This window comes from Phaseolus vulgaris, chromosome 1, assembly GCF_000499845.2.
Source record: "Phaseolus vulgaris cultivar G19833 chromosome 1, P. vulgaris v2.0, whole genome shotgun sequence".
Classification (NCBI taxonomy): Eukaryota; Viridiplantae; Streptophyta; class Magnoliopsida; order Fabales; family Fabaceae; genus Phaseolus; species Phaseolus vulgaris.
The window spans coordinates 41,289,432-41,311,778 of record NC_023759.2 but is presented as its reverse complement, the minus strand read 5'-3'; the positions used below and the strand labels follow the sequence as shown (position 1 = coordinate 41,311,778).

Sequence of the window (22,347 nt, the reverse complement as noted above, 5' to 3'; positions counted from 1 at the left end):
AGTACTGGAAGATGGTCTAATAGTAATATCGTGTTTCGCTGCTCTCTCCCCTAAATCACTTTTTTTTTTTTTTCCTTCGCACGTAAGTTACATATTCAACAAATCTTTAATGTTGTTGGAATTCAAAATACTGCTGTTATCTTTTATCTCATTTATTTGTTTGGATTGATAGAAAACATAATTTAAAATGGGACAATTTGAAAGCCTTCAAATTTAATTTCAAACTGTTTCAATAAAATTAACTTGTTTACAAAATAAAACTTTATGACTACGGACTCACCTGATACATATCATAGTCTCTTTTATATATGTTTTTAATTTATGCCTGCAGTAAGACAAAAAGTATTTTATGTTTTTTTGAAATATTGATAATTGAATTTAAATTGAATATTTAATTTTTTTTATAATTATCCTCCGTATAAAGTAAAAATTTGAACCCGGTTTTTCATTATATAAATTATAACAGAAAACGTTAAATAATTTATCTTTATACTTTTTTTAATCTCTCATAAGTATTTTTAAAAATAATTTTATTCAAGATAAAATGGATGATAGACAAATTTTCACGTTAATTAATTAGAAAGAAAAAACTAAAACTACTTAATTGAAATATGGATAAATAGAAAGCAACTATAATTGACTAAGGCAAAATACAACTCATATACTTTTGCATCTTGCACATTGAAAAAACTTAAAAAGTTGTGAATTATGCATTTAATGGTTTTACTATGCATTTAATAGCTTTGACATTGTTATCAAAAATTTAAATGAAAATGCAATTTAATAAATCACTTGTTGCATAATTAAAAAAAATGGTTAAATATTTTTTTATGTACGTAAATTAATTTTCATTCCTTCATTTAAATTTTGGATATTTTAAGTTATAATAAAGAAAATATTAAAATAAATCCTATAAATTATTTTTTTATTTAACAAATATTTTTAAGGTTGAATTAAGATGTTAAAATATTTAAATGTTATATTATTATAATTTAATTTATATTAAAAATTTATTTTTTATATATAAAATAATGATAAAAAAATTATTTAATAATTTCTTTACCGTAAATATTTAGAAGGTCTAAAATTTATATTAAAATAATAACATTATAATACAAGAAAAAAAACATATTTAATAAAAAAATGAAAAGCTTAAACATAATTTAAAATATGGTAAAAAAATTCCATGAACATGGCTTACCCATAAGTGTCCTGAAGAAAATGATCTTGTTTTGTTTCTTTCTTTCTCTACTAATAAATCAATTCATTGATTTCCAATTAGTTTGGATTAGACGTGGCCCTACAATAGCAAGAAGGTGCACATGTTTGTTTCATAGTTCAATCTCTCTTTTCTGAATATATTTTAATAAGTTTTATTCGGTTTTGGTGTGATTATCCAAACAGAATAGAGACAAAATAGGGAAATCAGAAACAGGTCCGAAGGCCTAAAACCTATTGGGTTGCATTGAAACCCAAGTGGATTTTGAGGTTTATGCAACCTCATCAAGTGTCCAAAGTGTTAGACTTATATTATAAAATGGGTCTTGTTGAGATAAAGTGATGATGATGCTTGAAGGTGCCTTTAACAAGACCAATCCCATGTTTTTGTAAGGTCCATTATTGCCAAAGTCTTGTACTTCGTAGGAAGATTCTTTAGCATTCACAAGCATTGGACCTTAGTTAAGTAATTGGATTTTGTAGCATTACTTAGATACCTTTAACGAGGTACAAAACTTTTTTTTTTCTCAAATTATGTTTTGTAATTCAGCAAAATGTGTATATTAATGTTATCCAAAAGTTAATTTTTTCTTCCACCATATCAATTTTATTTATTTTTTTTAAAAAAAAATCATCAGAAAAAGAGGATCATTGTATCAAGAAATCTCAGTTCACCGTCCTAAGATATTGTAAATTCGAATTCATCACATGGTTTTCAAGAAGAAAGTTTTCAAAATTGAATAAAAGAAACAACAAAATGCTAAAGAACCCGACAGAAACCAAAGCTGCATGTCATAGTTCCAAGCCTAAGCACCATATCAATTTGATCATGTAATTTATTATTTTCAAATTTTTCAAAATTATAATTTAAATTCGTAATGTAAAAAATATATTTTGAAAAAAAAATTAAAACACAAAATCTAAAAATACATTAAAACTCTAAACACTAAATCCGAAAATCTACTCTAGACAAAAAAATTCCTAAAGTATTTTTTTATCCATATTTTTTTTATTTAAGATCATTTACGTCATTTAATATAAGTTTTTTTATCACTTTAATAACAAATCAGGTTCAATTTAAAATTGATATGGTGTAAAAAATACTGTAGCATAAAATATTTGTGAATGAGTAAGATCTCATCCTTCATTTATATTTAAATTTTATGTTTAATATTTTTTTGATATTATAATAAAATTATAATATTATTGGTTAAAGTTGAGTTTTTGTTGAAAACATATCATGAAAAATATATCATGTGGTATCATTATCCTTATGAATCTAACGGGAAATACTATGTTAGACTTGTTTTTAAAATATAGAACCAACATTAAAATATAAAATAGTGAGACAAAATTAAAAAACAAAAACATCGTACTCATAAAAAAAAAAATTATGAAACCTGTTCTATCTATCATCAACTCATGTGATAAAAATATTAGATACTATTTTTTATTGTAATCTTAAATCTCTTACTAATATATATATCACTAAACTTTATTTTTAGAAACTTCCTTCGCATGGATTACAATTGATCCAAATGGAACCAACGGCCCTAATGAGAGTAATAGTCCTAACGAGAAGAATTGTTATAAACATAACATGTGTTTCTCCCTTGTAAAAATGATATTCTATTATTTTTGTGAATATTTTAGAATTTCTTTTTCATGCTATAATCATAGTTTAATAATTAATTCCAATTTATAATATCTTTTAATAAGTACTTATCAAATTAAATTAAATATATTTAAATAAACATCTCTACATTAAAAAGTTAATTTTTTAAAAATTTATGTAAGTTAAACTACCAACCAACCGAATCAAATCGTTCAAAGTTTTGGAGAGAGAAGAAAACACAATCTAATAAAATATAACTTTTTGTGGTTAGTAATTTTTTTTTTTCTGATTTTCAGTTGTGAAATTGGATTAATTCAATTTTAAAATCCTTATATGAGATTAGATTGTGAATTCAGAATATTCCTTTTTCCCAAGTCTTTAGTAGCTAGTTTGTTCCTAAATATTCTCCATGTAAAACATAACACGTTTAGTATATTTTACGTAACGTATATTTAAGTGTGAGAACTGTTTTGCAGGAAGATGAGTTTTCTTAAGAGGCTAAAACTCCGTTTTCATTTTTCCATAACTGCCTCATGAGAGTGCGAATATATTTTTCACTCATAATCTCAGCTAACTGAATGTATTTTCTTTTTCTCTCTACAAAAATTTATTCTATATTTCAAATAATTTTGAGAGTACTTTTCTAAGTATTTGGAGAAAAATGTAAAATAACTGTAATGCAACTAAGATCATTAACAAGATACAACATACTCTTAAATTAAAGCAATGTATGCTTATAAGAAGATGTCAATGAAAAATGTTTATAAAAAAAAAAACTTTTTTTTTCCTTTTTTTTTTTCATGTATGAGGTTTGGCATTTAAAAAAAGCATTGTCACGTTAATCAAGAAAGAATAGTTGCTTAAACTTTCTGAAAAAAAAAACTATTTTTAATAGATTAATCTTTTATAATATAATTTACTTTTATTAATAATTACATTTTGTAAATAAATAATTAAAATAATAAATAAATGTTAATGTTTTATTTTAATTAAATATTTAAATAAAGTACTTTATTTGATATTAAAATTTAAATTAATTTATTATCATTTTAAATTTTAACTTTTTATATATAATAATTTATTTATTTATTTTAATTTTGTTTACATTTTTAAAATTTAGTTTTTACATTACATTTTTAAAAATAATAATAATAAAAATAAATTATAAACAATAATAATAAAAATAAATATAAATATAAATTACATTTTTATAATAATTAAAATAAATTTATTAAATAATAATATTAAGAGTAATAAAAAATAGTTTTAATTTTGATTTGATTTTATAAAAAATATGTATTTATAAAATTTTAATTAACTAAAATTTACACAAAAATATCTCATGTTTACATATTTAATAATTTTTAAATATAATAGTAAATTTATAAACTTACATTTTTATCATTTAAAAAAATATAACTTCAATCACACCTGTCACATCATTCACAAACTTTCATCAACTTTCCCTACCATTTTCACTTTAATTACCTTAATCCAAACACCCTAACTTTCTTTACATTTTCCCTTCAAATCATCTCAAATTCACTCTCTAATTCAAACAAAACATTAAAGAAAGCCTTAGCTATTTACTCCAATTTATTAAAAACATAAATTTTAATATTTGTTTTAATTTATTTAATTTTCAACCAATTAAATAATGTGTTAAAAAAAGTGTTGTAGATATTTTTTATCAGTAAAAAAAAATACAAATTAAAATTACCCGATCCTTTTTACAATATCAATTTTACGTGGTTCCATCTCTTTTTGTTGTATCAACATCATTTTTTTTCTCTCTCTATTGTCACTATTTTAGAATCCTGTTGAGAAAAAACAAATTATTAAAAATATTTCTATAGATAGCTAAATTTGTGAATCCTAAAGGACTAAACACTAGGTAATAAATTTGTTCCTTTCATTAAGTTAGCATTTGATCTTATTTCTTTAACATAAATACACGTTTACATCATACAATTGTTGAAGTCGCCCTTTTGTCACCCGTAATACTATTTTCATTAATATTAAAATTTTAGGACTTTCCACACTTTAGCTGTTATTGTAATTTATAACCTTAAAGGTGGCAAAAAAACTAACACTACAGATTAAAAATAACTGAAAAAAATACTTTTAAAATACAATAATTTATTTTAACATATAAAACATCACTGTAAAAAAATACATACAAAACGGAGAAAATAAAAAATTATATATACTGTCAGATTAAGATGACTTAACTCATAAAATTTTTAATATATTAAATATACAATTACTTAAAAATTAAGTAATTAAATATAAAAAAATTAACAACGTATATGTTTTTAACACGTGTTATTATTAATTGAAATTTACATATTATACTTAGAATTACTTAGAATTGTTCATGGTTAGTATTTAAATAATGTAATCATAATAATGTATAATGATCAAATAAAACAAGCAATCACTATAATAAAATAAAATTGTATATATTAAGAAGTTTATTTTAAATTTATTTTAATTTTATAAAATTTAATTTATAATGTGAGATTTGTATTCACTTATATACTATTAAATATCTTTATCTCGGAGATGTTCAACATACCCAACTCAAGACTTGCAACTTGTATATGAGACTATATATTATGGGTGATTTGATAGTTGGTGACCTGATAAATTCAACAAACTCTCACTAAAATATATTATAAATGATTCTGCTACTATATTAAGAAGTGAGTTTTATAAAACAAATTTTTAATCTCTAGTCGCAATGTTCAACACTATTTGTTAAAGATTATTAAAACATATGGCTTTTTTAAATCAGCTCTAATTAAAACCTGTTATATAGTTATATATATAGCAAAACACTGTTTATAAAATTGGTTCTTAGAATTGATTTTATTTTAAGATCAAAGGAAGTTGCGTTAGAGATTGTATTGCTATGACATCTAAAGAGAGTTTCTTGGCTATTAATAACTCTTGTCTTGATTATCAATACTAAGTTGTAATTTTTTATCGATAATGCTACAAAATGAGTCTTGTCTTGTATGTGTGGGAAGATTATGATGGATTTGTTACTAAGCATATTTTGATATGCACCATGTTATCGGAATTTACGATCGACTTTGAGAAGAATGAAAGGGTCCTTGAAATATTCAGCATGTATATAAATAAGAAGATAGCAGCATAGTGGTGGTAAGTGAAAAAAAAAAAAAGATGAAGCCAAGAGTGGGAGAAGTTTTGGAATTCAGAACCCCACAGCACCCATCTTTGGGAACAAATAACTGGGGAGGTGCATCTCCTTTGCTAGCAAGAAACGTACCCAAGGAATGTCTTGAACAAAAGTATTCAAGACTCAACACTGTGAGGACTCGAGATGAGATATTTGCAGCTGATTATTGTGTGAGTGAAAACCCCATTGAAGAGAGTGGAGGAAGTGAGAAGAAAAGGAACAAACGCATAAAAACTCTGTTTAGGATGATATTTGTGAGGAAAGAGAAGAACACAATTAGGTTGGGTTCACGTTTGAAGAAGAGAATAAGGTTACCTAGACTTGATCCTAAAACCAGGTGGCCACAAGGTTGGTGTTGATTGCTCCATGCAACCCACCCATATGTTGTTCTCTTCATGTCCATTTCAATATGAAAAATCTCTATCTTTTTTCTTTTTCATTTTTCTCAGCATGTCTTGTGCATGCACGGGTAATGTTTCTTGTTTTACTTCAAAAGTTCTCCCTTCAAATGTTAATATTGTCTTGTGTTTAGAAGTGTGCTTAATTTAATCTCATAAAGTAATCTCTTTATTTTAAAATTATTTATAGTTTATTAGGTGTTTTTTTTTTCAATATTTATCTCCAGATATGGATCTGCGAAAAAATTACCTGAAAAATAAACTAATTTTAATATAAAGTATTTTAAGCGATTGTAATTAAATAAGCTAGTTACTAACTTTAGAATTTAAGAAGTTCCGAAAACCAATCACCAACTTATAGAACCAACTTATTAATTCATGGTGATAAAAAAAAATTATTATTTTATTACCAACTTATTATAGAATCAACTTACCAATTATAGTTTAATTTATTTTTTATCGATAAAAAATAATAATTAATGATAATGGGAAGAATAATTGAAAGAGAAAAATAACAATAAGAATTTTACTAACATGAAAAATATGAAATAGAAACCAATTCTAGAGAAAAAAAATAATTAGTTGCTATAGTAACTAAATTAGAGATCATTTTAAAAACTAAAAAAAATTGTTTCTAAATTAGTTTCTATTATTGTTAAATGATTTCTAAATTGGTATCTAATTAGCAACCAATGTTTTAACTATCCATTATTTAGTTTATAATTAGATACCAATTTATAAACCATTTAATGATAATAAAAACTAATTTAGAAACCAAAAAATTTTTAGTCTTTAAAATGGTATCTAATTTAGTAATTATAGCAATTAATTTTTTTTATCACTAGAAATTAGTTTTTATTTCATGATTTTTAATTGAATTAGATATTAATTTCTCAAAAAAAAAACACAATATTATAATTTGTTTTGAAACAAAAAAGAAAGTAAAAAATAATATCGAAATCCTTAAAGTATTTAGTTTAAGGATGTCTGAGGTTGGGCACCAGAAAACTTTTTCGTCAAGTAATTATATAGACTAATTTTGATAAAATCGTATATCCATAATCAAGTAATTTATATATAATATAGGAAGCTGAACATAACACGGTTTAAACTCTCAATTATTTAAAATATCTTAAGGCAGATCCTTTCCTTGAAGAAAACGTAAAGATGCAAAGTTTAAAAGTTGCTACGTATTAGAAAAATTCTCCATCGTTTTTAGTTAATTTTATATTTTATCAATAAATTACCATTATTAATAAATTTATTTGTTGAAATATTTGTTGTTTGACACGTCTTAAGAAATTTTGTTGCTTATGTGCTTTAGTATCCATTTACAAATTGAAATGGTTTTTGTCGGCCATTGTGAGAGAAATTGAAAATTGGTACATATCAGCATGTGCTCTTAATGGGCCACAATATAAAAGGCCAGCCCATGCCTTGATATGAGTGATTGGGTACCGTACCACTCTAATCACAACTTTGGTTAAGAGAATTGTTTATTTGTTTAAATTTAATCCTAAAAATTGATACCAATAAATAGCTATTTCTTTGAATTAAATTAAATATGTTCTTTGAATTATTATTTTTTTGTTATTTCTTGTATGTGTTAATAAAGTTGGAAAAAATAAAATGATTGGTGGAACCAGCAATAGCTGAATCGTATTCTACAGCCAGTTTTATTATTTTTGTGTCATTTTCGTTCATTTCTTCTTATAACACATTACTAAAAGTCCGGAATGTGTTTGTTGATAACCTCATACCAAATTTCAATTTACACCCACCATTTTGACTTGTTCAAATCGGAGATATTTCTGAGAAGTTGATTTTTATTATTATTTATAATTGATAGAAGTGGGTTGTTAGAGCAACACTTTTGATTAAGATTTCTTAACAATTGGTCTACTTAGATTTATATAAATATAATACAAAATTACACATGAATTACGGTTGACAAACTATATTCAAGTCTTATTAATGGAAAAATTATATATAATAATTTAAAGTAACAAAGAGATTATACAAGAGGTTAAATAATGAATGAGATATTTTTACAACTAATACAATAATACCTCCAGTAAAAGTAGATAGTCTATATTACAAAAAATACATATATTTATATTGGTTATTTCTAGATTATATTTAATTTTTCTTTAAAATATTGTTAAAGAGCTTTATTATAATTAAAATAAATCATAACCAAGTCCACCATATCACAAGTGATATAGGATAAAGGAAAAAGAAAATCATATATTGAGATATTTGTGGGCAATTTGAGATATTTGGAATCATAGGAATAATATTTTTTAGAGTTAATGTGACGGATGTAGAGGATATATTTACAGTGACACAAATAAAGGCTTGAGTGTGGATTAAACATAAATACTTAAATATATATTTTTCATACCCGCAATGATGCATTCACTCAATTGAATGTTTGAAATTGGTTAAGTAATGGTTATCCCTGCAACATTTTTTTTCTTTTGCAGGTTAGGTCCAGGTCACATATAGAATACAAACTTTTATGCACTCAACTCTAAATGTACGAGACTGGAGTTGAACAACTTATTTCTCAACTTCTTTAGGAAGAGAATGTTGTTTTGGAAGAGAAAGGAAAGAAAGATTTAGTAGTACGTAATATGTTTTGGATCATGGAATATATATGCTTTATAGGTATTGCTTTAGAATGCTTCAAGTGGATAGGAATGCAGATTTTGTAATGCTACTACAGACATTACTGCAGAAAACAACATTAATGACGGTTAAAAATAGCATTTAAAGATGATTTTAAACCGTCCTTAATTTGGGTGTAGTTATAAATCAAAAATTTATAACGACGGTTCTAGAACTGTTGTTAATTCAACAAATAAAAAATAAATAAAAAATAAAAAGTTGGCACGGAAACGAAGGGAGGAACTTCGGTGGGGGACGGTTGGACGCGGAGGTCGCGGTTGGGGTGGTGTCATGTAGAGCTGGAGTGCGAAGCTGACGCGTTTTCGGTGCAGTGCAATTGAGGTTGAGAGTGAAGGTTGCGGTGTTGCGCGAGCTGACACTTTTCTAGTGCGGTGTGGTTGGGGTAGTGTTGCGCGACTGAAGTGATAGAGGTTGTGCGACGATGGTTTCGCGGTGTGGTGGAGGTTGTGGCTGGAGTGTGGTGGTACAGAGACGAGTGTGTGAGAGTTAGAGTGAGAGAAGTGATATTGAAAAGAATGAGCACATGATAAAATAGGAGAGAGAGAGAGAGAGACGCACACGACACAACACTTTTTGAAAAAAAATTTCACTTTTTCACGACGGTTCTTCCTAGAACTGTCTTTATATCTCTTACAAATTAGTTTTTAACGACGGTTCTTCCCAAAACATTCTTTATATGTCTCCCAAAACTATATTTAATGATGGTTCCCCCTATAGTCGTCGTTAAAACACAATATAATTACGAAATTGTCACCGTCTTCGTTTTACAACAGTTTTCGACTAACCGTTTTTATATGGGGTCGTGGTTTTGATATTTTGTACTAGTGAGGTGATTTTTTTTTGTCTATGTGTTAAGTTTGTAGGTGAGAGCATGAAAAGGTTGAAGTGTTTGGCAGGTAGTGAGACTCATTCCGAGGAAGGGTAGTACATGTATAGTATGCCCTATTTTTTGCTATATTTTTTTTTTATGAGTGGAGTACCTCTAATAAGTATTTTTTTGATGTCACTTCTAACTATAGATAAACAAAGTAAATAATAAGGTGACTACACGAATTGTGACTTCTTGCACATGTATGTGGGAGACATACTCATAGAAAATTACTCTAGAATTTTGATCATATGATTTTTGTTGTATTTACACAAATGTGAAATGAATACTTATAAAAAATTACATCAAAGATTCAATCACGAGAGTGTTACTACACCCAAAAGACACAATCATAAAAAATTTCACTAAAATTTTGATGTTACGAGTGTGGTTAGGTCCACATGATTATGGAAGATGTACTCATATAAAAATTATACTAGAAGTTTAACTTTAAGAATTATGTTCACATGATTCTACAATATACGATATGTATTCTTATAAAACAATTATATGTGTTCTTAAAAACAATAACATATATTATATATGTATTTTTACGAAAAATTATGTTAAAGATTCAATTATAGAAATATGATTGCATTTGTATATTGAAAAACACTTATACTTCTCTAGTTAATACAAATTAGAATAGTGAAAACTTTTTTTTATTCACGTGGTCATGAAATATATTACCAAATTAATATACAAGCATAAATATGAGTTTAGATAATACATAAATATATTATTATACAAACTTTATGAGTTTCTTTAAAAATAAAGGATATAAACAATCATAAAATAATTATTTCTTAAAGAAATTATTGTAATTTGTTAGTTTTTATTTTTTGTATATAATTTTCTATGAATTAATTTATAAATAACACCTCATTTATATTTGATATATCAAGTCATATTTTAATTTCTAAATAAGTTATATTTTAAGTATTTCGCACTTAAGAATAACTCATCTATTAACTAAGGTAAGTCATTATAACAAGTTCAAACCACTACTTTTTACACTTGGGACAAAAACATAATTACTTATATTTGATTCCGTGGACAACAATAAAATAAAAAGAGAAAAAAAAAAACAAAGTTTTTGCATAAAGTTGTTTCTAGAGCATCTTCAAAAATAATTTTCTCCCATTTTAGTTAGTGCAAAAAACAAGTAAAAACTGGTGGCTCGAACTGGTAAGCCATTACTATGTAATGATCTTGTTTAATGCATCTCCTGAGAAGGCAATTTTATTATTTTAGGAGGGAGAAGGGGACAGTTTAGGTTTTTTAATGAAGATGATGGTTCAACTGTAAAATTTGTGCATTTAATCTTATTGATCAATGTTGTTGACCCACATCTTCATAAAATATCTGCATTGTTTTCTAAATTCTTAACCTTAGTGGCTTTGGATATTTTTACCCTTAGATAAGAAAGAAGGAAATGATAACAAGATTTCATTGTCATGTAAACACTGTTTAAAAGAACTACCAAATCAGTTTTACTGCATGGACTGAACTCAAAGGTTATAATCGAATAGGTTATAAAGAGATTGGTAGTTCTGGTCAACCTAAAAAACAATGTAAAGCGCGGGTTCAACATTTACCCATTTTAATTTATTGTGTGCTCTGCGTCATTTGTAGACTTCGAGAAACGGGTCGATATGTTCGGTAACTTCAATAATATTTCTCTTAATATTTTATTTTATATTTTAAATATTATTAAATATTTTTATTTATTATTTTTTAGTAATAATCGTATCTCAACCTTGTAAAATCAGCTTATAAAGTGAGGTTTGTATTCACTTATATACTATGAAATATGTTTGTCTCTATTCGATGTGAGATTTATAGCATGTTCCGTCACGTCGAGGTCATCCAACTCGTATGTGAGAATATATATATTTATGGGTGGTCTGACATCGACTAGAGATAAAAATATTTCATAATATATAAGTAAGTGCAAACTCACTTTATAAGCCAGGTTGAGTTAGATCTAAAATTCTCTTCTTAATATGGTATCAGAGTCATTTAGATCTTATCCTAACAAGAATTTGTTGGGTTTATCAGGTCACCCGCTATCGGATCACCCATAAATATATAATCTCACGTACGAGTTAATAGGTCTAATCTAGGTGTGAGGGTGTGTTGAAAATATCATATATGGATTAAAGATAAAAGGCATTTTATAATATATATAAGTAAGTGCAAACCTTTTTTGTGGTCGGCTCGACATCTTTTTTGTGAGTGTACTTTTTCTCATCGAGTTTGGGCTCTTTGCTCTAGGTGGATTGGTATTGCGTTGGCTATAAGAAAAATGATAAAAAATGGTAAGAAGAAGAGATGTTTCTTATTCTCTTATGTGTATGTTTACATCACTTCATGTATAGGAAATATATAGAGAGTTTCTCTCTCCAAATTACAATCTAATTAGGTAGAGATATTAATCTTGAGATTCTATCATTATTAAATTAATTGCATATAATTGGGTACAATATCGTACAATATTGCATATAATTTAATAATTATTATTTCCTTAATACTCCTCTCAAGTTGGTAGGTGAAGATCATCATGAACCCCCAACTTGTGTCGTAGCATCAAAAACCATTCCTTGCCTAGTGGCTTTGTAAAAATATCTGCAAGCTGATACTGTGTCGGTACATATGAAAGACTGATTATCCCAACATGTAATTTTTCTCGCACAATGTGACAGTCTATCTCAATGTGTTTTGTGCGTTCATGAAATACTGGGTTTGCTGCTATATGTAATGCTGCTTGATTGTCACAGAAAAGTTGAGTTGGCAAGTTACAAGGCACCTTTAAATCCTGCAACAGATATCGCAACCAAACTATCTCCAAACAAGTATTGGCCATTGCGCGGTATTCTGCTTCCGCTGATGATCTTGATACGTTTGTCTGTTTTTTTTTACTTCCATGAGATAATAGAAGAACTAAGAAAAATGCAATACCCAGATACTGATCTCCGAGTTGTCTGACAACCTCCCCATTCTGAGTCGCAATAAGCTGTCAATGTCAGATTGTTTTCGGATGACAATAGCAATCCTTGTCCTGGTGATCCTTTGATGTACTTTAGAACTCGAATTGCGGCATCCCAATGAGGTTTCCGTGGATCCTGTATATATTGACTTAGGGTCCGAACCGAAAATGCTATGTCAGGCCGAGTAACCGTGAGGTATATCAGTCGTCCCACGAGTCGCCTGTATTTGACTGGATCCTTTAATAACTCTCCATCGTCTGGTGTGAGTTTTAGGTATTGTTCCATTGGAAATTTGTCTGGACGAGCACCTGTGAGTCCCGTATCCTGCAAAATATCAAGCGCATATTTTCTTTGGGACATGTAAATACCAGCTTTGGAACGAGAAAATTCAATCCCTAGAAAATATTTTAGGTCTCCAAGATCTTTAATGCGAAATTGTTGTAATAGACAATCTTTAACACGCTGAATTTCTGTCAAAAGAATATCATCCACATAAATCAAAAGGGCAGTAAATGATGAGTTATTTTGTCTTGTGAATAGAGAGTAATATTTCTTGGACTGTTGAAATCCTACAGATTTAATCACATGAGAAAATGTTGAAAACCATGTTCGAAATGCTTGTTTGAGACCATAAAGGGATTTGTTGAGTCGACATACAATGTTCTCCCCCTGTCGATGATGCCCGGGTGGCAAGTCTATGTAAATAATTTCATGCAATGTGCCATGTAAGAAGGCATTTTGCACATCTAGCTGGTGGGTAAACCAATTTTTGGCTGCTGCAATGGTGAGGAGACACCTCAAAGTTGTTAATTTTGCTGTGGGTGAAAAAGTTTCAGAATAGTCGACACCTTCAATCTGAGTGTACCCATTTGTGACAAGGCGCGCCTTATATCTGTCGACGCTACCATCAGAGTTGTACTTTATTTTATACACCCATTTGCATCCGATGGGTTTCTGCCCAGCGGGTAACGATGTCAAGGTCCATGTTTGATTTAGCTGCAAGACGGAAAGCTCTTCGTCCATTGCTTTTTGCCAATTTGGATCAAGGATAGCTTGAGCATAGGTGGTTGTGATGTTAGCAAGATATGCACTATGTGTAGAAGAAAATCGTGAATTAGAAAGAAAATGATGCATAGGATACTTGGTTCCATTCGGCCGGTCTTGGGCAGTGGTCGAATGATTGGCTTGGGATCCCGTTACGTAGTCTTGAAGCCATGAAGGTGGGGTTGATGTGCGACTGGATCGTCGAACAGGAAGGTCGGTTGGAGAAGGTTTGGTAATGGGTGTTAGACTTCTTGGCATGGGAGAAGAAGGTTGGTCTACTAGAGGTTCAGGTGTATTATGACGAGTATGAGAAGAAGGTTGGTTTGATGGAGGTTCAGGTGCATTGTGATGAGTAAGAGAAGAAGGTTGATCGAGTGAATGTTGGACAGGAGTGGGTAAGTCAATGTCAATAGTGGGCAAAATACCTTGTAATGGAGGTGAGGATTGTGTCTGTGACTGTTGGCAGAATGGGAAAACACTTTCATGGAAGATGACATCCCGACTTGTAAAAAAAGTGTATGCATCTATATCAAATAATTTGTATGTTTTTTTGACTATGAGGATAACTAATGAAGATGCATTGTCGGGCACGCGAATCAAATTTTTGCTTAGGTAAAACAACAGTTGCGTAACAGAGGCAACCCAACATTTTTAGGTGAGAAAGTGAAGGTGGTTGATTATATAGTAGCTCAAAAGGAGATTTATTTTTTAGTAAAGGTGATGGCAAACGATTAATGATATATGTGGCGGTTAAAACGCATTCTCTCCAAAATTATAATGGTAAATTGGACTGAAATAGGAGGGCTCGTGCTGTGTTTAAAACGTGTCTATGTTTGTGTTCTACTACTCCATTTTGTTGAGGAGTGTAGACGCAAGTGCGTTGACATTCAATACATTTTTTGAGAAAAAAAATCATACATTGAAATAAATTCTAGTCCGTTGTCAACGCGGATGGTTTTAATAGATGCCTGAAATTGATTTTGTGCAAATGTAATGAATGACTCTAAGAGATGTTGGATTTCAAATTTGTGATTCATAAGAAATAGCCAAGTACATCTAGTATAGTCATCGACTATAGTGAGAAAAAAAACGTTTTCCAAAATGAGTTGGGGTTTTATGAGGACCCCAAATGTCACAATGCAATAGATTAAATGGAGAATGAGATTTTATTGTGCTTAAAGGAAAGGGTAGCCTTGTCTGTTTAGCTTTGGGACAAATACTACAATTATTATGAATGGGAATGAGATTTTTACTGATAGGGATAGGTAGTAAGGAAGATACATGTTGTAGACACGCCGGAGAAGGATGTCCAAGGCGCTTGTGCCATAAATCAGGGTCGGTCGATATTTGAGATGCGTGGGCTTGGTTTGGAAGTGGGGACATGTAGTATAAGCCTGCGTGTTGTTTACCCGAGCCAATCATCCTCCCCATAGCAAGTCCTGTAAAACGCAACCATGTAGAGTAAAAACGACACAACAATTTAGTGAACTAGTTATCTTACTAATGGAAATGATATTTAAATTAAAAGAAGGAACACAACGAACATATTTGAGAGTGATTTTGTCATTGAATTTAATTGTGCCTGTAGATGAGATGGGCGCAGTTGAGCCTGTGGGCAAATTAACATTTGAAATAAATGATGATGAAGTGTGTGAGAAAAATTGTGAATCAGATGCAATGTGATCGGTTGCTCCGCTATCCAAAATGCATGGTTTCGTAAAAGCAGAATTAGAAGAGGAGTTATGGACAAGCAGACCTGCAGAGCTAACAAACGTATCACTTTTACTGTTATTGTTGAGTGAGTAAATAGCTTTTGCCAATGGCTGAATTTGCTCGGCACTGAAACCTAAGCCTTGTACGAGGTTTCTATCGGACTCGTTACTGATGCCTTCTTTGCCAGACATGATTTTTTTATTTAGGGGATAAAAATGGAACCATATAAGAAAATGATAAAAAATGGTAAGAAGAAGAGATGTTTCTTATTATCTTATGTGTATGTTTATATCACTTCATGTATAGGAAATATATAAGGAGTTTCTCTCTCCAAATTACAATCTAATTAGGTAGAGATATTAATCATGAGATTCTATCATTATTAAATTAATTGCATATAATTAGGTACAATATCGTACAATATTGCATACAATAATTACATATAATTTGATAATTATTATTTCCTTAATATTGACACATCATAATGAGCCGATGCACCACTTTGAGAATTTCAATATTGTACATTTTAACTATAAGCAAAATCAAGTTGGAGAGGTATGTGGGTGGCAATAGTAAGGTGTATTTGGGATCAAAGAAATGAGGTTATTTTTAAACAAGGGGTTCTGGATGAGGAAGAAGTTTTTCATTCGGCACAATTGCTTTCTTGGTTATGGTTGAAACATAGAGTAAAGTCTTTTACCTATGCTTTCTTCGATTGGATTCTAAACCCCAACCAATGTATTCAAAGTTGTGGATGACAGTAGGGTCAGTGTATTGGTTGGTGTATGCATGGGAGGATCACTTATGGAGATGGAGGGGTAAAACCTATAAAAAGGGAGGAAGGGTTTCTGCGTGCCTATGTTTTATTTGATGTTTGGAAATTGTTGATCTTGTTGAACTTGTGGTCACTAATGGTAGCATATATGCCATAGAAGGAAATCTGGAAGTATAAGGAGCCCTTGGAAACAAAACTACAGACCTTTAGCAGTAGTAGTATCGTGACTGGAAGATTATGCATCATGTATTTTGCTCCCTGTATTGGATTTGTGGAACAGGACCAGTAAAATAGGTTCAGGTGATACCGAAACAATTCTATGATATGTATGAGTCAGAGAAGAAATAAGCAAATCATGGGTTGATTGTGGGTTTGTTTTTGGTTTGAAGTGAGAATATAGGGGCTGACCGATTTAGTTTGGCGGTGATTATCTGCTATGGAGAAGATATTTGAGGGATTCTAGTTTTTGAAGGTTCTTAAATCTGCAGCCTAATTGATGCCCAAGACCAAGTACCTGAGACGTAAAGGTATGAAACTAAATTCAATGAGGAGGTACGAAGGGTCTTTAAAGTCCTTTTTTGGTGTGACAAAAGCACAAGCAGGTGGAAGGAGTGTGTGCAATATTGTGAAACAAGGAAGGAGCTAGGTGTCAATCTCATAACATTTGCAAACTGTCAACAGTTCTTATATGCGTGTGTTAGTCCCTGCACCTAAGATTCATTTGTATTTTGTCTGCAATTGTGTGGTAGACCCTGCATCTTGTTTCTCTTTTGCAACAACCATCACATACCAACTTTTCTGATTGTACTGTTTTTGTTTTGAGTGTTTTTATGTGTATGCTATGGTATTTGGTATAAGGGTTGGGACACCCCTGAAGTGTCCCATTTAATTTATTTTATTTTTTTCTGATAAAAAAAATAAGTACAAACCTCATCTTACAATTCAATTTAATAAGGTTAAATTAAGTTTAAAGTTCAATTGTTAATAATTTTATTAGTGTTGAATTTGCTAAACAATAAAAAAAATGAAAACAAGAATAAAATAAATTAGCAACCTTATTATAACATAAGTTTATACATCATGATCGTGTTATGAAGAATACAAAAGATTATTTAGATTGTTTACTGTATGTTACTTGTATTAGGTGATTTTTTTTGTCTTCACCATCTTAGTTTTTTTTTAATTCTTTTTCTTTAGTTACATACATTAATATAATGCGATATACATTATTCTAAGAAATATTTTTATGTAGAAAATTGAAATAATTTAATTGTTTTCTTTCATTATTTATTGTGTTTTTCTTTTAACTAGTGACATTTGTAAAAAGTGTTAAAGGAGAGAACATTTAAGTTTAAGATTCATATTTAATAGTAAGATTTTGAGTGTGAAGTTTTATTTTATCGGTAATTAAAGAATGAATAAATAAAAGTATTATTTTAGGATATTCTAATCTTATTATAAAAATTACCTTCAGAATAATTCAATATGCCTATTTCAGCAGCAGAAAATAGGAACCTATTAAACATTCAGAAAAGACCAAACACAGCCATATTAACTATTAATAATTTTTTATATCTAAAATAGTATTTAATTTAATTAATATAGTCACCAAATATTTTTTCTCTAATTTTACTTGATTTTCTCTAATATTAGGTATTTAGCAAGATAAACATATATAAATGAGACGAGTATTATAGGGAAAAAAAATTTAAAAACTCATTTTGATTAAGATTTTGAATTAGAAGTGATGCTATAATTGTATGGAACTATTCATAATCAGATCTACACTAAAGAAAATAGATTTGTAATATAAGTTTAATAATAATGTTTAATAATATTAGTTATGTCAATCCGTAGTTATAAATAATGATATGCATTGATTCTCTTTTGATACTTGTATTGAATTATTTTTAAGTAAGTTATTTAAATTAAATTGAACTATAACTTACAAAATTGAAAAATATGTTTTTAAAATAAAATATTTATTAATATTATTTTAAACAATTTAGATACTATAAAAAAATATCAATTTAGTTAAGTTCACTCAAGTTATAGTACAATTACGTTCAAATTATTTGAACAGGTATGTAATTAATCCACTTGTGTTGTTGAGTTCACTCCAATATTTTATTAAATCTATGCATTTTGTATCATCTACATTACTATATTATAGAAAATGGGTATTATGATAAACAGAGAATAATAGAGAAATCTAAAGTTATTTTAGAGATCAATTACAAGAGTTAAAATAATAATAGGAGGATTAAAAGTAGTTATTTTTCAAGAACTTAAAAGCAAAATTTTAAAATTTGATGGGCATCTATATTTTAAAAGATATTATAACCAAAACAAGATTTGGTCACACGAAATAAAACTTATTTAAGTTTAAATAGAGTTTTTAAAATTAAATTCAAATTTAAAAAACTATAATTTGAATGTTTATATTACAAAAAATAGTATTTAATATTTGTTATATACAAATATAATACCTCTATATGTTTTTAATCATTTTAGATAATATTGTTTTAATTTTAAAAAAAATCCCTAATTAAGTTGGGACCTTTCACACTTTTGAGAAATTTTAAAAATTCCATTTTATTTATCAATCAAACTTTACGTAATTTTAAATTGAGTGCTTCTTCATGATTATTTATGGCGAAATTGTTCTTAAAGAAGGAAATGAATTGAGTTGTTAGAAATTCTCTACAGATATATAGTGCATTGCATTTAGCCATGTAGAGATATATTTTGTCAATTAATTCCTGTGTGCTAAGAGATGGCAACCCTATCTTGATCTTGGTTGAAATATGGTTCTTGGTGTCATCAAATCTCATCTCTTTTTCCTTGTTTTGTTGAACAAAAAATGGTGCTCTATTTTGTACAAAATCAAAAGCCTGTCTTTTTTTAGCATGTGTTGAACCTTATGCAGAAGCTTTTTTGTGAATATTCACAATCTCTGAATGGCTACAGCATAGTGGTTTGAAATAGATTGCATGCAATCAAAATCGTTGAAGGTGGCCGAAGCTTCATCACTTTATCACTCCTATAACATAGCATTTTCACGACAAGATCTTCCTGTCAATAATCATTGGCATGAAATATTTAACTTGAGTGGAGAGAAAATGAGAAGGATGATACATGTATTCGATCTCCCCACTAATCCAATCTTATCTTGGATTAAGCACTTTTATCATGGTAAACTTACTTGTGGTTACAAAAAGTTTTTGTACCTTTCATGGTGGTAGGAATGAGTTTCTTTAGCACAAAGTTGATCAATTTTAAAACACATAATGCTTGACTTTACCTGCAACAGTACCATTTGAAGATTACACAGTGTTGGATATGGGCAACGTTTGGTTTGTGCAGATCCCAAGAGAAATCAATGGCGATTCCATTTCCCCACCCTAATGTCTCAAATGGGTCTTTACAGAAAGTGACAACATGGCCTTGGACCATATTAACCGTTGTAGTTATCATATAACATTATTAGTGATTGAAGATTGGACAACATTTTTACAAAAATAATTATGATATTCCCTAAGAAAGTAAGAAATTTAATATTCTATATACTCATTATCCACAAGCTGACAAGAATTTCTTTTTCTTTTCTCTATCTTTTATTACACTCAAGGACGGAAACATTATTGCTTGGGTAAAAAAATATACAAGAGCTATAAGGGTTTTGAAAGAGTTTTGAGCTGTGATTATCATTGGATTCCTTAAGCTATGCTTGTTGTATCACTGGCTTGGGGCATCACTTAATGATCATTAATTCAAGGGGAGTGGAAACAAAATCTCTAACCAAATGCCACTTGAGACGTGTATCTTGGTAGATTTTCCAATGGAAAATACTTGAAACTAAAAAGAAAAAAGAAAAAACTCCACACATCTATAGTTGGTTAGCTTGTAGCTTAAAGATAGTTTATTCAGGTAGTGGTCTCCACTAGGGCAATTATTGAACATATTTTGAAGTTTTTTTTTCTTGGAAGATGATATATTCACACCGTGAATAGTAAATACATACATTTAACAGTCTAAAATATTATTATTTGAATTATTTTTTAATTAAAAATATGATTATATTATTATAAAGAGTTGTGAAGTGTGTTTTACTATTTGTGGTGTCAAAAGAAAAGTTTTCATCTTTTTCTTAGGGTATTCCATTTTGATGTGGGGGCCATGGGTTTGACTAAGAGAGAGATATGAATGAGTGAGATGGAACAGTGTACTCATGAGTTTGAAGGCCAAGGAGTGATCCTTTTGTGAATTAGATTACGTGTTAACAAAAAGCTGAGCTAGAAGATCTATTTGGGATGATTTTGGCTCCCAACCATGTTAAGAGAAAAAGGGAAAGCAACCAAAAGGAACTCGACCATGTAACATTATAAAAAGTGGCATTTCGAATCTTTAACCAGATTGAAAAGGATATTTTCATTAAGGTGAACAATTAACAGAGTGAAACATATAAATATATTTCTCACTAGTTCAAATTAAAATACCTCAAAATTTAAATTCTTATAAGCTGAGAGTATTAGCCATTTTCATTATTACGTTTTTAAAAAAATTCCTTTAATCTACATATATTCGCACATTTACCATAACTTTAGTCTCTATTTATCCTGTTATTATATAGATGTTCTCACTTGAAATTAATGTTGCCATCTTAAAATGGTTCTTTTATCAATAAATAAAAAATTAAATAAATAAGAGTATTTAAGGGTTATCCCAACTCTTATAAAAAAACTTCATTACATAACCCTTAAGATAAATCTTTCCACAACCTATATAAAAAAACTATACTTTATATTAGCTTAGAATTGATTTTTCAAAACGATTGACACAAAAAATTGATCAACAAAGATATTTACAATACCTGAAGAGATAAAAAGATCATAATTTTTCAAGAAAGCATGTAGCGTTCTCTTGTAGAGATATTTGAAATCAACAACACCTTCATGACATCAACTTTGTATTAATCATTAGTCTCTTTACATAAATAGTATAAATACTGAAATTAGATCTTCTAGAATGTCTCATCCAGTGGTATGCATACTAAGCAATCAACTATGATCATTTTCTAAAATGTTATTTCAACCACACAAAAATTGTTTCTCTACCTTTGTACAATAGGCACAACCTCCTCACTATCCTCCTCCCACTCTCCTACAACCTCTATCACCATATGCACAACATCCTCACTTTACCTTTATCTTTTTATGAACCTGCAATACAATCCTCTTTATCTTTTTATGAACCTGCAATACAATCCTCTTTTCTTAACCATAAACTTGTAAAGAGGGAATACGTAATACACCAGCACTAAAAGAAAGCATATCAAAGAAAGAAGGACATTTATCATCTTTCGTGCATAAACAATTTTCTATGTATGTTTTATGGCAAAATAACACCAGATAACATTGTTAAACCCCTAGGCTACTTCAAAGATATAAAACAATTCATAAAATAGAGAAATGAATTCGAATATGAGAAGTTAACCTTTAAATTATATTATATGGATTGTTTTGGAAAGATTACCTGTTTATAATAAAAGTTTTTTTTTAGATAAATATTTCTTAGAAAAATGAAAGTATTATTTTGCAGGAAGTAAATTATTTTTATAAACAATCTATTTTCTATATATTAATATTAAATATTATTTTTAAAGATAAAAAATGTTTTGATTTTAGACTTTTCTTATTTAAATAAATGTTATATATACATATATATATATATATTACAACAAAATTTTGTCACACATAATTTATTTATTTTAAATAATTAATATTATTTAATTTATTATTTTAAATATAAATAATTGACATAAAATTAA

At 28.7% G+C, this 22,347-nt stretch overlaps 1 non-coding gene across 1 annotated transcript; it reads right to left on the bottom strand.

Moving 5' to 3' along the window:
- Positions 1 to 1,847: 1,847 nt before the first annotated feature.
- On the bottom strand, positions 1,848 to 1,933 carry LOC137816748 (small nucleolar RNA Z161/Z228). Its single transcript, XR_011081863.1, has one exon. It is a non-coding gene; the product is annotated as a small nucleolar RNA Z161/Z228 (small nucleolar RNA).
- Between the last annotated feature and the right edge of the window lie 20,414 nt (positions 1,934 to 22,347).